Here is a 13,575-nt window from a genome sequence, read left to right as displayed (position 1 = left end):
GAGCTCCCCGATGAAGATTTTATCGTAGGCTTGAAACCCAGCCGTAATAAGAGCCTTCAACCTGAAATACGATTGTTATTTTGCCGGAGCATAGCTTGACAGAAAAAAAAAGTCAGCTTTTTATTAAAGACAAAGAGGTAAATTATCTGCTGCCCCGGCGCTGGGGGGGAACGTCAGAGAGCTCGGCTCGCGCCGTTTCCTTGGCTTTGCCTGGGGGGATTGACGGGGGGAACTGCTGACAGATCGCAGACACCCTTTTCTGGCCCGCGGAGAAGGAGGGCTCGGGCAAGTCCCCCCTGCTCTCAGCGACCTCTGTTGGTCCCGGGGAGACACCCATCCAGGGAGAGCTCCCCCCCCCCCCCCCCCGCCCCGCCACCAGAAGGTCTCCCCAAGTCCAACACTTCTCATCACCCCAGATCGCGACTCTTTTTTCTTTCCCTCTCCCTCCTCCGCCCCGCCACCAGAAGATCTCCCCAAGCCCAACACTTCTCATCACCCCAGATCGCGATTCCTTTTTCTTTCCCTCTCCCTCCTCCTCCCCGCCACCAGAAGGTCTCCCCAAGCCCAACACTTCTCATCACCCCAGATCGCGACTCTTTTTTCTTTCCCTCTCCCTCCTCCGCCCCGCCACCAGAAGGTCTCCCCAAGTCCAGCACTTCTCATCACCCCAGATCGCGACTCCTTTTTCTTTCTCTCTCCCTCCTCCGCCCCGCCGCCCCGCCCCCGGAGGCGAACGAAGCGCCCTCTGATTTCTTGTTTGGTTTTATTTAGTTTCAATGGTCCACTTGCTTCTTGCTTGAGTGGAAAGGTAAACGGGGAGGAAGTGTTGACGAGGAATGGGAGCGAGCGCCTGCCTCGGGGCTGAGAAATTTACCTAGGAAGAAGGGAGAGAGAAACCTTAGGAGACCTCGGGTTGCGATCTGTTTATTAAACTCTCTTATCTGATGGAGACTCCCCCCTCCCCCTCCCTCTCCCTCCCTCCCTCCCTCCTTCCCTTTCATTTAGGTATGTTTCCTGGCTGTTGCGTTGGGGGGTATTAAAGAGGATAACCCTGTAATCAATCACCACCACATCTTTAATAAACTGCTGACATGTTTAAGGAGAAGATCTTGCTCCTCCTCCACCAGATGACCGCTCCCAAAGCCAACCCATGTAAAGGAATCTTCCAATACACCCAAATGTAGGCGCGGACAAAAGAAACTTTAATTAAGGTTTTTGCAACACGCACCATGCTGCGTGTCTCTCGCCCAACGATCTTGAGTGCACAGCTTGAGGAGCAGAGAAATAGGAATGATACTACAATACAGCCCGTGCCCTTGAACTCCAATTGCTCCTGCCTTGCTATATTGATTTTTTTTTTGACACTGTACCCCTCAATACCAAATTAAAGCCTGGGAGGTATCCGACTTGGCATGAGAAAAAATTATTTGCAAAAGAGGTAGTTCAGAACGATTTTTGAAAAATTACACTAAATAAAAATTCAGGGTATGAAAGCTTCATCTTCGCTTTCTTGCCTTCAACATCATGACACCTTATCATTATGAGCGTTGATTGTTACTTTCGAAGGCTTTAAATGATCAGCCACAAAGTGCAAACAACATGGGGTTGGAAGGTGTAAAGTTATTTAAGTAGGATTTTTTTTTTCGCCGTCAAAACATTTCACAAGTTTAAAAAGTGGTTTTGAGGTTCGGAATGATCCGCTCCTTCCCACCCACCCCATCCCCCGTTGCCATATCGAAGGAGAAATAAAATGCACAATGAGCCTTTATTTCTGGGAGAAGACTTCAAAATACGTGCCAGAAATGGACAATTTGAGCTTTTCACATCAAATACTTACAACACAAGCTGGAAGGGGATTAAAAACAACCACGTGGTTGATCTGGTTTTATACTTGCAACCTCCAGCTCAATTTATGTTCTTTGGGAAGATTAGCCTCTAGATGGATGTGTCTGAGGGATCCGCTTAGGCACATCTGCATGTGGAAATCGGCGTTTCTAGCTTGGGTTGGTGGTGGAAAGCTATGACCCAGCAGGCGAGATCCATGGTGAGCACAGCTCCCTCTGGAAAACAAGGGCTGGTGAGTGCCTCCTGGACAACAGCTTGGATTGGGAACCTCTTCAGATCGCCTTTCTCTCTGCTTCTCATTCACCCCCGCCCCCTCTCTCCTCCTCCTTCCTCCTCTCTGGCCTGATTATGTGTTGCTCTGAGTGACAAAGACAATGTCCCAGCTTTAACTTTGCAACCACCTTCCCTCCTCCTTGTGTTCTTCAGCAGAGGAAGCAGCAGCAGCAACGGCGACTGGAGCAGCAGCAGCATCTTCTGCTGCTCCTCCTCCTCCTCTTCCTCCTCCCACTCCCCTTGGGCTCCTGGATATTTTCCCCCTTTTGCTGCCTTTTCCTCCTTTTTTTTTTCTTCCCTCCTCCAAGTTGTTGTTGTTGTTAGGAAGGCTTCGCGCACCCCCTGGTGCTCTCGCGTTTTGTGTTGTAGAAGAGGATTGTCTTCCTTCTCTCACTCTCTCTCTCTCTCTCTCTCTCTCTCTCTCTCTCTTTCTCTCTCTCTCATTGCTCATTATTCAGAGAGAGACACAGAGGGTGAGTGAAAGAGGGGGGTGAGGGGGGAGAGAGGGAGAGAGGGAGGGAGAGAGAGAGGGAGAGAGAGAGAGAGGGAGGGAGGGAGAGAGAGGGAGAGAGGGAGAGAGAGACGGATATCTCAGGTCATCTGCAGCTGCAGCAAGCCAGTGAAGGAGAGGAAAGCAGGAAAGATGGCGATCCTCCATTGCTGAGACCTGGCAAGAGCACATGAGACTCACAAACAACTTCCACAACAATAACAAGAACAAGAAGAGCAGGAAGAGGAGAAAGAGAAAGAGGAGGAGGAGGCAGCAGAGGAGCAGCAGCAGAAGCAGCTCTCAGCTCCGGGACGTTCCTGTAAGTTCTTGCAATTAAAACCCATCTCCGATTGGTATATATGCACAGAGAAGAAAGATTGTGTTGTGTGTAGGCAAATAAATTCATTCATTCAGCCAAGAAAGGTCTGATTTAGAGAAGAGGAGAGGAAGTCTCTTGCATGGACTGTCTGAGGAAGAGGAGAAGAAGCAAGAGAGAAGAGGGAGGAGGGGGAGGAGTAGAGGAGGAGGAGGAGGAAGAAGAGGAGGAGGAGGAGGAAGAGGAAGAAGAGGTGGAGAAGGTGGAAGAGGAGGTAGTGGTGGTGGTGGTGGTGTGGTGGTGGTGGTGGTGGTGGTAGAGGTGCTGCTGCTAGTAGAAAGAGAAGGAAGGTGGTTAATTAATTTGTGTAGTTGTATTAAGAAAAGAGAAAATGAAAGATAAGTGAGAACTGAACTAGAGGCTTAGAACGGATGGTGCGTGTATGAGGACTGGATGAGAGAAAGAGAGAGAGAGAGAAAGAGAGAGAAAGAGAGAAAGAGCGAGCGAGCGCTCCGTGCTGGCACGACCCAAGCATTCGGGTGACCTCTTTCTTTCTGTCTCTCTCTCTGTGTCTGTCTCTGTCTCTCTTGATCTCTCTCTGTCTCTCCTTCTCTTCCTCCCTAATCCGATTGCAAAGCCGTATGTGGATTTCCCCTCTTTCTCAGGTATTCTGTCCCCTTTCCGAAGTTACGAAGCGGGGGTCAGGTTTTGTCCGCGGGGGGTGAGAAGGTTGGTGGTGGTGGTGGTGGTGGTGGTGGTGGAGGTGGTGGTGGTGGTGGTGGTGGTGGTGGTGATAGAGGTGGTGGTAGAGGTGGTGTGGGGGGGAGAGAGGAGTGGAGGGGACTTGGGGTGAGGGGTTGGGGAAAGGCGGGGAAACGGGAAACTGAACTGGTTCTAGTCTGGTGTTTCAGAGGGGCTGTTAGGAGGAGGACAGCGGTTGCTGGAGAAGAGAAGCCATTACACACGTTGTGCTCTCCTTAGAGAGGGAGGAAAAAAGAAAGAAAAGGGGGAAAGGCTCACTTCTTCTGGTTCAGTTCCCGTGTATCTGTCTTTTCTTCCAGTCACACAGGGAAGAAGCAGCAGTCCCCTCGGAGCAGTCTCTCTCTTCGTGTCTCTGTCTCTGTCTCTCATCTCTCTCTCTCTCTTTCTCTCTCTCTTTCTCTCCTCTCTCTCTTTCTCTTTCTTTATCTCCCTGTCCTCCATTTGCAAGCTGTCTGGTTTGGTTCCAGTCCAGACTCCAAAACACAAAGCTCCTTCACACAGTCTCCAAGCTTTTATGCTTCCTAAAGTAACCCTACTTTTCTTTTCATTGTAGCTCCTAACCTACAGAGAGGGTGCCTGCTGGAGCTCCTTTTCTATTTCTCCCTTCAAAAAAAAGTTTCCTTTTAGTAAACGTCTGGGCTTGGAAAGATCTTCCAGTTGGGGCTTTCTCCTCCTGCTTTATGTGCGTTTGTGTGTGTGTTTTGTTTGATTTTGTTTCATGAAGCTGCTTGCATGCTTAAGAGGAAGTGACTAGTTTGCCTGAGAGCTGTGAACTGAGTCAGGTAAGCCATGTCATGTTGTAGCTCCACCAGAAAATGGAGGAGAGCAGACTTCCAGTAGACAAAGCTGAGATGAGAAGTGTTCATAAAATTATGGATGTTCTCCATTTTGAAGCCCAGCTTAGGATGGCTGGCTCTTCCCTAATATTTTTTCCTTTTCGATGTGGAATATTTTGGTGAGTCTTCTCTGACACTTCATTATTCATGGAAAGGGATGCTTTCTCAGATATTTCTCCACCAGGACAATCACTTTACAAGTTTTTTTTTGTTTTTTTTTTTGGTGGGGCGCTGTTTCATTTGAAAGAAAACTTGGATTTTTTCTTTTGCATAGACTTGATGGGGTTATAGCTTCTTTCAGGAGAGTGAAGGAATGCATTTTTTCCCCCTTAAATATAACTAGTAAAGTGCTCCTCTCATCTTTAGGTTGTTCAAGCCCTCCCACAGGACAACCAGGAGATGCTTGGCCTCCACATCTTGAGTTCAATGTTTGGAGCTCTAGGTGGGCCTGCCTTAATTGCATTACAGTAGAAGACATTATCAGCTAATTTAGTTGGACTCCTGCAATAAAACAATGCTCCAAGGCCTCAAGACATGCTATGGAATGACTAATATCAGGCTCTTGAGGTTCCATAGCTTCCTTCTTAAGTTGTTCTTTTTGAGTAACAGACTTTCTTTTAAATCATTGTATTACCCTCCATTCGCCCTCCCCCCACACCCATTCTACTATTTTTGGTCTTTGAAAGTATCAAGAGCTGAAACTCTTTAGACAGATCAGTTTGTTTCCTTTTACAATGTCACTATGGAAACAAAGTTTTTTTTTTAATATGTCAGTTGAGCCAAACCCGACTTCAAGGTGTCTTTACCTTTAAATTTGGAGCAAATTAAAAAAAAAATCTTGTAAGAGATGTTGCTAAATGGATGATTGTATCGCAGGCAGGCACCACACCTCCAACTGAGCTTTGCAGACCAACTGCAGGATTTATGCAGTTGACCTAAACAGCAAACACTGCAATACTGTAGTGATGCTGGTTTCCAACCAGAGTTGAGAATTGTCATCCAGAACATAAGAACTTCAGAGAACTCTTGCGTTCAATAAATAGGATTGATTGATTATGGAAGTATGTAAGAAAAGCCTAATGAGCAGAAGAAGGTGGGAGAGGAAGTATTTGGGGTAAGACAGGACCGAAGTGACTTTCCAATGGAGAGAATGAAAAAAGACCACAAAGTAAGCATGGTGACTGTCAGGCATTATTTAGTGATCCCGGCTACTTCCTGGAAGATGAACATCCTGATTAGTTATATCCATAGGCTACTTTCTTGCTTTCCTTCCTCGTGATGAATCAATCAAAAAGATTTCTCATAATAATGGTTTTTTTGATGGTTTTTAGAATGTGGATGCAAATGCATTACTGTGCATTGGATATGCCAGTCTACATACAAGGTATTTTCCACTTATTATGAAATTAAAATTTTCCTACCAAACTTTTGGCCATTAATCAAGGATTATGGTTCATATTGGGTGTGCATACTTGGGAGGGAAAATCATCCTTACATTTATAATTGTTCATGGTCATGACCTAAAAACCTGCTTGTGTGGACTTGGATATATGGCTTCCCAAGTTTTTAAGTTTAGATGCTTCAGCTAAAAATGTCACTGTTCAAATCTCTGAACCTCCTTTTAAGAAAAAACAAACACCGCAGTCCATCTGAGCTTAACCAGATATTTGGAGTGATACCATCTTTCTAGCTCAGAATAATGAACCTCTGCTTCTTCACAAATACTAATATTGGGGTGGGCCTAATCCCTAATACAATATCTAGATCAGTGCCTTGCCCAATGTGGGCTCAAAATCGATGTTGTGTTTTGACATGTATAATTTGCAGACTCTTTATGGGATGATGCAAATATCCCAGATGGTTTTTAAATTACTGCAGATGGATTAAAAGGAGGCACTTGAGGAGATAGAAGAATTGTTGGTGTAATAGTCAACATCTACTTTGATGTTTGGCAGGTTTCTGTTGCATGGAAATAAAATGTAATCATTATGATGCCTTTGTATTCATTTCTAAACCAGGCTCTCAAATGTTTTAAGCTCATCTTTTAAAAATTTGGATTACTAAAAAGTGATCTAAAAATTTTATATAGTTTGCAGATTATAGCCTAAAAATTAATTTTGATCTAAAGTGATAAACATCACGGTATGCAAACTGTAGTGTAGTGAAATCTAGTAAGAGTTTTTCTGGATCTGCAAGTTTCTCTTGCAAACAGAAAGATATATTTTGGGAACCACAGTAATGAGAGAATTCAAGGTGCTTGTCATTGACCTCTCTCTGACCTCATATCTAGAGATTAAGTATGCTTGTAAATGAAAACTATTCAATTAGTTCTCTGAAGACCATTCATAACTAGAAGATATTTTCCTAAGAGAAGTGCAGAATATGATTTTTTTAGATGAAGAACTAAAGCAGCCCGTACCCTCATCTTTTGACTTGTTATGTTGCATAATATTTGGATCTGTGTCAGTCTAGTTTGGTGACCACATTCCCTGAAGACTTTGTTTTCTTCTTTTTTATCCTTTAATGTGGGATTAGGCTTCTCTAGAAAAGAATGCCCCTGCTAATGAATCTCTCTGAAGACAGTGAAAAAAATCTTACTATACTAATGGACTTTAGAGTACTTGTGGTTGGTTGGTTTGAAAGAATGGAACCATAAGAGAGTATTGGAAAAAAGACTTCTGTTTTCAGTGTAGTGGAATTTTAAGGGTGCTAGGTTAGCTCTAATTGGTCCCTGGACTTCATTCTTGATTTTATTTTTATTATTTTTTTTCGATTTAGGTAGCAATGCTCTCATTCCCCTTGGTTTGTATGTGCCTTTATCAGGTTTGTGGTTCACTGTATCATGGGACAAGGAATTTACAAAGCCGTATCGAATATTTTAAGTTGATGGTTGAGAGTGGAGATGTTATTTCACAATCCTAGAATCATAAATGTAATAAGGTATAAATAGTGGACGTAGAATGTGAAGGGTGTGTTATGCCTCTCTACTTGAATGGTTGAGGTGAAAACTAAGGAGAATCACAAGAAAAATGTGGAATCTTTCCATGGTCTATTATTGAAAGCTAATAAAATTAAAAACAATTTAACTGTATGCAATAAAACAAGAATGTTACAAAGTTCCCGGACTAATTGATGGCTGAGAGGGAGACCTTGGTGTTTAGGAGCTAGTCATTGATTATGAGGGAACCTAATGAGAAGAGCAGATAATATTAGAAGAAAATTGTTCACCACATTTGATATACAAGGACATCTGGCAGATGTTTCTCTGGGCCCTAAGAAGTGGGCAGTTTAATTTTAGCTCTAGCAAGGAAATGGGAAGTTCTAAACTCTTATAATAACACAGCCCTTGACTCAGTTGGGTGAAGGTTGCTCCAAAAAGCCAGAGGGTTTTCTTGAAATATTCTTGAAAGCAGCCAGTGCCTGCAAAGCTACAGATAAGAGGCTTGTGGGTGATAGACAATTAGAGAACAACTCTAGTTTTGCCATAATAAATGTAAGATTGTTATTCTCTACTTCAAATTAATCCACCTTGAAAATGGTCCTATTTTTGAGTTCTACTAAAGGTCGCTTAATTAACGTACCTAGTGTTCATTAATCAGTCCATCAAAATTAGAGAATTATAATTTCACTGTTAGCTTCTTTGAGAAACAACTGTGGCCATACTCAATTTGGGAACACCTATTGATTTTGTTAGTTGGGTTTAGCATGTTGTTAGCAATCATCAATGGAAAATTGTTTCATTGACTAGAGAGAAACTTACGGAGTAAGAAATTATTTGTATCACTTTCTGTGACATTTAGCCACTTTGTGTGCATTTATTTTACTTGTCCTACTTTGTTTTCCAGTTCTGTCATCCAGTGGTGGAAAATCCTTTCAAAAATATAGTTCATTTGGAAAAGTTGCATGGGTCTTTTGCAAGATATGAAAATCCATAATTGAACTCTGAGAATCTATTTTGCAACATGCTACAGATTCAAATTGGCTTCTTTCAGTGATATAATTTTGTAATTTTGATGAATGGTGGAGTGAGAAAATCAGATCTAATATAATTGATGACATTCCAAAATCAGAAATTAATTAAAAAATGTTGTCTTCTATAAATTTTCTAGATGGTCAGTTCTCTTTGGTTGTCTATGTATTTTTTCTCTGTGCAAAATAATAATCATACAAATGAGCCCCTATTAGCACAGGACACAATTTTTATCATGTGTTAATGGACTTGAGAGCCTTGAAAGTGAGTTTCCATTTGGTGTACTACTTTTATGTAAGAAAAGGTGAATGTACAAAACAGAGAGTTGTATCCTAAATGTTCTAAGAATATTACAAAAAAAAAATCAGAGCAGGTAATTTAAATTTTCCACCCAAGAGAATGGATTGGAGAATGTAACACAGGACCTGACCTTCTGGCAGAGACACAGTTAACACGGTCCACAGTTGAACCTCAGTATGGCACTTCTCCAAACGAGTTGACTGTCAAAAATAAAATGTTCCAGAAGAACTGGGAGAACAGGAAAGAACTTAAAACAGCATGGTTTGTATGCCAGTGCTGAAGAAAGAGAAAAAAAATATAAGGGGGAGAGGGGAAGAGAGGAGGTGGTGATCACAGGTTTAAGTTTTACCAATGGAAGATATGGATTGTAGTTTTCTGGGATAAATAGAAGCTTCCAATTGAGGGAAATTTAATTTGTAAGAATTCAGATTACACTTTCAGCCTCCTGAGAAACTCTCTTCATTCTTTTGTCCCTATGACTTTGTATCTGGAAGGTGGCATGGGCAGAATGAATAGAAAGTCAAATGGAGGAGTTTCAAATTCACATTTTCAGCTTAGAAATTACATCAAAGTTTGAAGCTTGTTATTTCTTTCTTTTTTTTAAGGAGATTCATTTACAGCAATAGTAGCATGGCTGGAAAGCTCTTGGTGATCTTGCACAAAGACGATGATCCTTTTAGGGTCTTCATTTCATAAACAGACTTCTTGATTTTCAGGTGTTTGTGAATTTAAAGCAGTTGGGGGGCATGTAGGCAAGGCGATGGTGTTTCTCACTCTACCTAAACTCTAGCTGTAAATAAGAATATTATCTATAGAATAGTTGCCTATGGCTTGAGGTAAGATAATTATTCGAATGTCTCAAGACCATTAGACTAGTCTAATTGCTAGACTGAGATAGTTTCTCAAATTATTGTTGAAGGGAAGGTTTCTTTTTAGTGCAAGGTTATGGGCATTTGGTATTGATTTCCTAGCTTTCATCTGTCTGCTTGTTCAGTTCACTGCATGTCGCTCCTGGACATTAATAAAATACAGCTGCAGTGCTTACTTACCTCTTGTCTCAGCCTCATCCGTAACCAGTAGCGCTCAGTTTTTTTGAACTCCTAAAAATGAAGATGCTATTATCTATCTCTAGATCATTCACTAGAATATCTTGGGAAGACACAGTTTTTTTTTAAAAAAAAATTTGGTAAAACAGTGTAAGGTGGGGAGGGGGATTGGAATTTAGAAATCAAGCTGATATCAGAGGGTTGCAGAACTACTCTGGGGAAGGATTCAGGTCAGAGATCAGAAAGCGAACTGGAAGCATTTGCCCAAAGCAAGGAGGCAAGGATTTACCTTCTATGGATTTAGATTTGGTTTAAATACAAGGAGAGTTGGAAGCCCAGTAGGACAACAGTGTCAAAAGTAATTAAGAAGGATTTGTGAAGAGGCTTATCTGGGCAAGGTCACTGCACGACCCTACTAGTGAAGGCCAAAAAAACCCCATAAGCCCTAGCCTAGCCAGCTTAACCAGAACTCGGTCGAGGCCTTCAAATTGTAGAATTCACCATTGGTTGGTTTGGGCTTGACAAAGTAAAATTGCATTGTTCAGTCTTGCTAATGGCTGAGAGTACTTCTCACTTTGGTAACTACAAGAGAAGGAGGGTGATAACTTACTTCCCAAAAGTGAACAGTCTCCCCATTAACACAGCAGATGTGCATATAACATTGGGCTTATCGCTAAAAAAAATTATTGAGCAGCAGCACAATGTGGGATACTTGAAAGATGTTTGCTACACAAAGGTTTAGTACTCACCTGCAGATTAAGAAATGGGTTTCTAAACCTTCTCATTTCTATTGCTAATGGAAAGCTTTGGAAGGAACCTGTGAATTAGACTCCAGCTGCTATCATGGTAGGGGAAGTGAGGCCTTGAAAGGATAGAAGGATTAGTGTGTCAGAAAAGCAAACAGTAGCATCAGCACAAGTAGAAAATAGGCTGGGCTGTTAAGCAAACAGAAAAGTAGGCTAAGGCATGCCATAATTATGTAGGGGAAATTTGCTGGTGAGAGACATCACTTGGAAAAAGGGAAAGAAGTTAGGAGAAGAGGGGCAGTGGGATGATTTTGAAGACCGAAGAGAAGAGAGTTAGGCATACAAAGGGGGAAACAAGATGTTCCACCTAAGATGACAAAAATGAATCGGAGAAAAACGTAATATGAAGATGATCCACAGATCATTTGTGGATCATATAACCTATTTTATAAATGTGAGAATGCTGTTGAATTCTTCTTGGAGGTCAGTTCCTTTGTTGTACTTGTGTTGTAAATTTGATCTGTGGCCCAAATAAAAGGTGATGTGAGTTTGTTTCACAGTTCTGCCGTAGAGATTGGTGAAGAGATTGAATAGAGACAAAAGAGAAGAAAATGTATCAAAGTAAATCAATAACAGGATGAAAATGAAATGGTTTACCATATATCCCTAAATTCCAGAAAAGTTGAGAGGGAAAAAGGAAGACATGGTGACTTTGGAGATGGAAGAGTGAAGATCCATTACTTTTTGGGACAAATTATTAAAATGGTAATATGCCTAGAGACATGGTTTCTTGCATCAAAAATTATTTAGCCAGCGGATATGTCTCTTTCTGTTTCTGAGTTAGCTAGTGAATTGCTATCTAGTGAATATAACTAGGAAAGGACTAGTTAATGGAAGAGCTAGTTGTAATGTGAATAACAAAATTCAGCTAGCAGGTGATGTACTGAAACAAAATAATTTCCCCTTTCCCCAGCTATTAATTAAAATTTCTCCATTCTAGGAATCCCATGTTTCCCAAAAGAAGGTAAAGAACACTGTCTAAGAAGAAAGTTAAATTTGATTGCTTCACGAAAGGTTTATACCAACCATTCTTCCCAAGTGGAAATCCCATATAGACTTCAAGAAAGTTTTGAGTTAACAAACTGAACTCATACCCTAATAGATTCAAATAAATTCGACTACCTGCTTGCTGCTTTGGTGTTTATTTGGTATGATGCTGGATGTGCTAATGATGGATTCTCTCTTTCAGTTGCTTTACTGTTGGATAAAACTCTAAACCAGTAGTTCCTTAGTATTTGTAGATCGTGGTCTCCCAGACATATAAAACAGGTTCTAGTAACCTCATCTTCATGAGTCAATATGACTTGATGAAAAATGTAGATTGTGGTTTATTAAGTAGCGTTAATGTGCAATGTAGTTAAGTTTGACAAATTCTGGTTTCTAAAAACACCCAATTGTTGTTCTTCTGTGCCTTGGAGAAGACAGTCTACAGTGGCCAGATATAGTGGTAGTAACCCTTCAGAGTGTAAACATGTGCAGGCTGTGCTGAATGGGCTGCATATTGAATGGAAGTCTATGCCTTAAGGCATGCTCTACTCAATAAGCTTAGAGTTTTAAAGAACACCCATCCTTTTTGTTTGTTCACTGGGAAAATGCACCATTGAAACTTATTTTATGTTTTTCCCTCTCCCAGTGCTCTTGTGATTCTTGGTACCTTTTGTTTGTTCTGGATAATGTAAACAGTTGAAGAATTTTTGAAAGCTACCAAAACGTAAACATTTTAAAACCAAACATTTGAAAGTTAATTCAAAGGAGCTGGGAGATTGGCTGAAGGTCACTCAGGAAACTCAGTATTTCCAGGATTCCTGCATCTTCCATGTCCGTATTCCCTGGAGACTATATTGGGAGTAAAATGAGTCCTGGGCCTCTTGGTTTGACTAAGCAACCTATACCTAATTTCTCAGGGGTAGGGATTATGTATGCTAACTCGATTGTACCCTTCTAAGTGCTTAGTACAGTATTCTGCACATAGTAGGTGCTCAATAAGTACTATTGATTGATTGATGGCTACACATGCCAACTTATACTCATCCTTGAGACTTATGTGTATATGTTATTCAGTTGTACATTCAATTATGTGTTTGGATTATCTTGTAAACAGGGAAAGTGTCTGCTAATTCTGTTGTGTTGTACTCACCCAAGTGCTCAGTACAGTGCTCAGTACCTAAGTGCTCAATAAATACAATTTATTGACTGATTATTGAGCTGCTTACTCTGTGCAAAGCACTGTACCAAGCGCTAGGGAGAGTACAGGTCAACAGAGTTGGTAATCATGTTCCCTGCCCACAATGAGTTTACAGTCGGTACAGTAAATACATTTATGTTAAAGTGTAAATGCCTTGTGGGGGAGGAAATGTGTCATTGGCTTATTTTGTACTTCCCAAGTGCTTAATAAGCACTCCATAAATACTACTTCTACTAAACAGTGTGTTGTAGTGGGAAGAGTGCCGGCCTGGGAGTCAGGAAACCCGGGTTCTGAACCTAACTCTGCCCAAGGTCACAAGTCACTCAACTTCTCTGTACCTCAGCTTCTTCATCTGTAAAATGGGAATTAAATTCTTCTCCCTCCCCCTCAGACCGAATCTCAAGTGAGTCGGGGCTGTGTCTGATTTGATTGTATTGTAGCTACCCCAGTGCTGAGAAGCAGCGTGGCGCAGTGGAAAGAGCACGGGCTTTGGAGTCAGGGCTCATGAGTTCGAATCCCAGCTCTGCCACTTGTCAGCTGTGTGACTGTGGGCAAGTCACTTAACTTCTCTGTGCCTCAGTTCCCTCATCTGTAAAATGGGGATTAAGACTGTGAGCCCCACGTGGGACAACCTGATTCCCCTGTGTTTACCCCAGCGCTTAGAAAAGTGCTCTGCACATAGTAAGCGCTTAACAAATACCAACATTAATTAATTAATTACAGAGCTTGGCACATAGTAAGTGCTT

The 13,575-nt window shown here is 41.8% G+C and overlaps 1 protein-coding gene and 1 long non-coding RNA gene across 6 annotated transcripts in view; one reads left to right on the top strand and one right to left on the bottom strand.

Annotated features, from left to right (window-relative positions):
• Nucleotides 1-1,751: 1,751 nt before the first annotated feature.
• LOC103170908 lies at nt 1,752-4,030 on the bottom strand. Its single transcript, XR_486474.3, has 2 exons — nt 3,945-4,030; nt 1,752-2,060 (listed from the first exon to the last, which is right to left on the bottom strand). It is a non-coding gene; the product is annotated as an uncharacterized LOC103170908 (long non-coding RNA).
• The window catches only part of ZNF462 (zinc finger protein 462), a 118,583-nt gene continuing 107,675 nt past the window's right edge, over nt 2,668-13,575 (top strand). For 4 of the 5 annotated variants that reach the window (XM_029055115.2, XM_029055114.2, XM_029055108.2 and 1 more), the window contains exon 1: nt 2,668-2,927. The gene's annotated coding sequence lies outside the window, so the exon portion shown is untranslated. Of the gene's footprint in view, nt 2,928-3,460; nt 3,590-13,575 lie in introns of those variants that run through there. The other variant, XM_029055110.2, reaches the window with a different exon arrangement.

The sequence above is a fragment of the Ornithorhynchus anatinus genome, chromosome X5 (genome assembly GCF_004115215.2).
Source record: "Ornithorhynchus anatinus isolate Pmale09 chromosome X5, mOrnAna1.pri.v4, whole genome shotgun sequence".
NCBI classification, from domain to species: domain Eukaryota; kingdom Metazoa; phylum Chordata; class Mammalia; order Monotremata; family Ornithorhynchidae; genus Ornithorhynchus; species Ornithorhynchus anatinus.
This window is presented reverse-complemented; position numbering and strand designations above follow the sequence as displayed.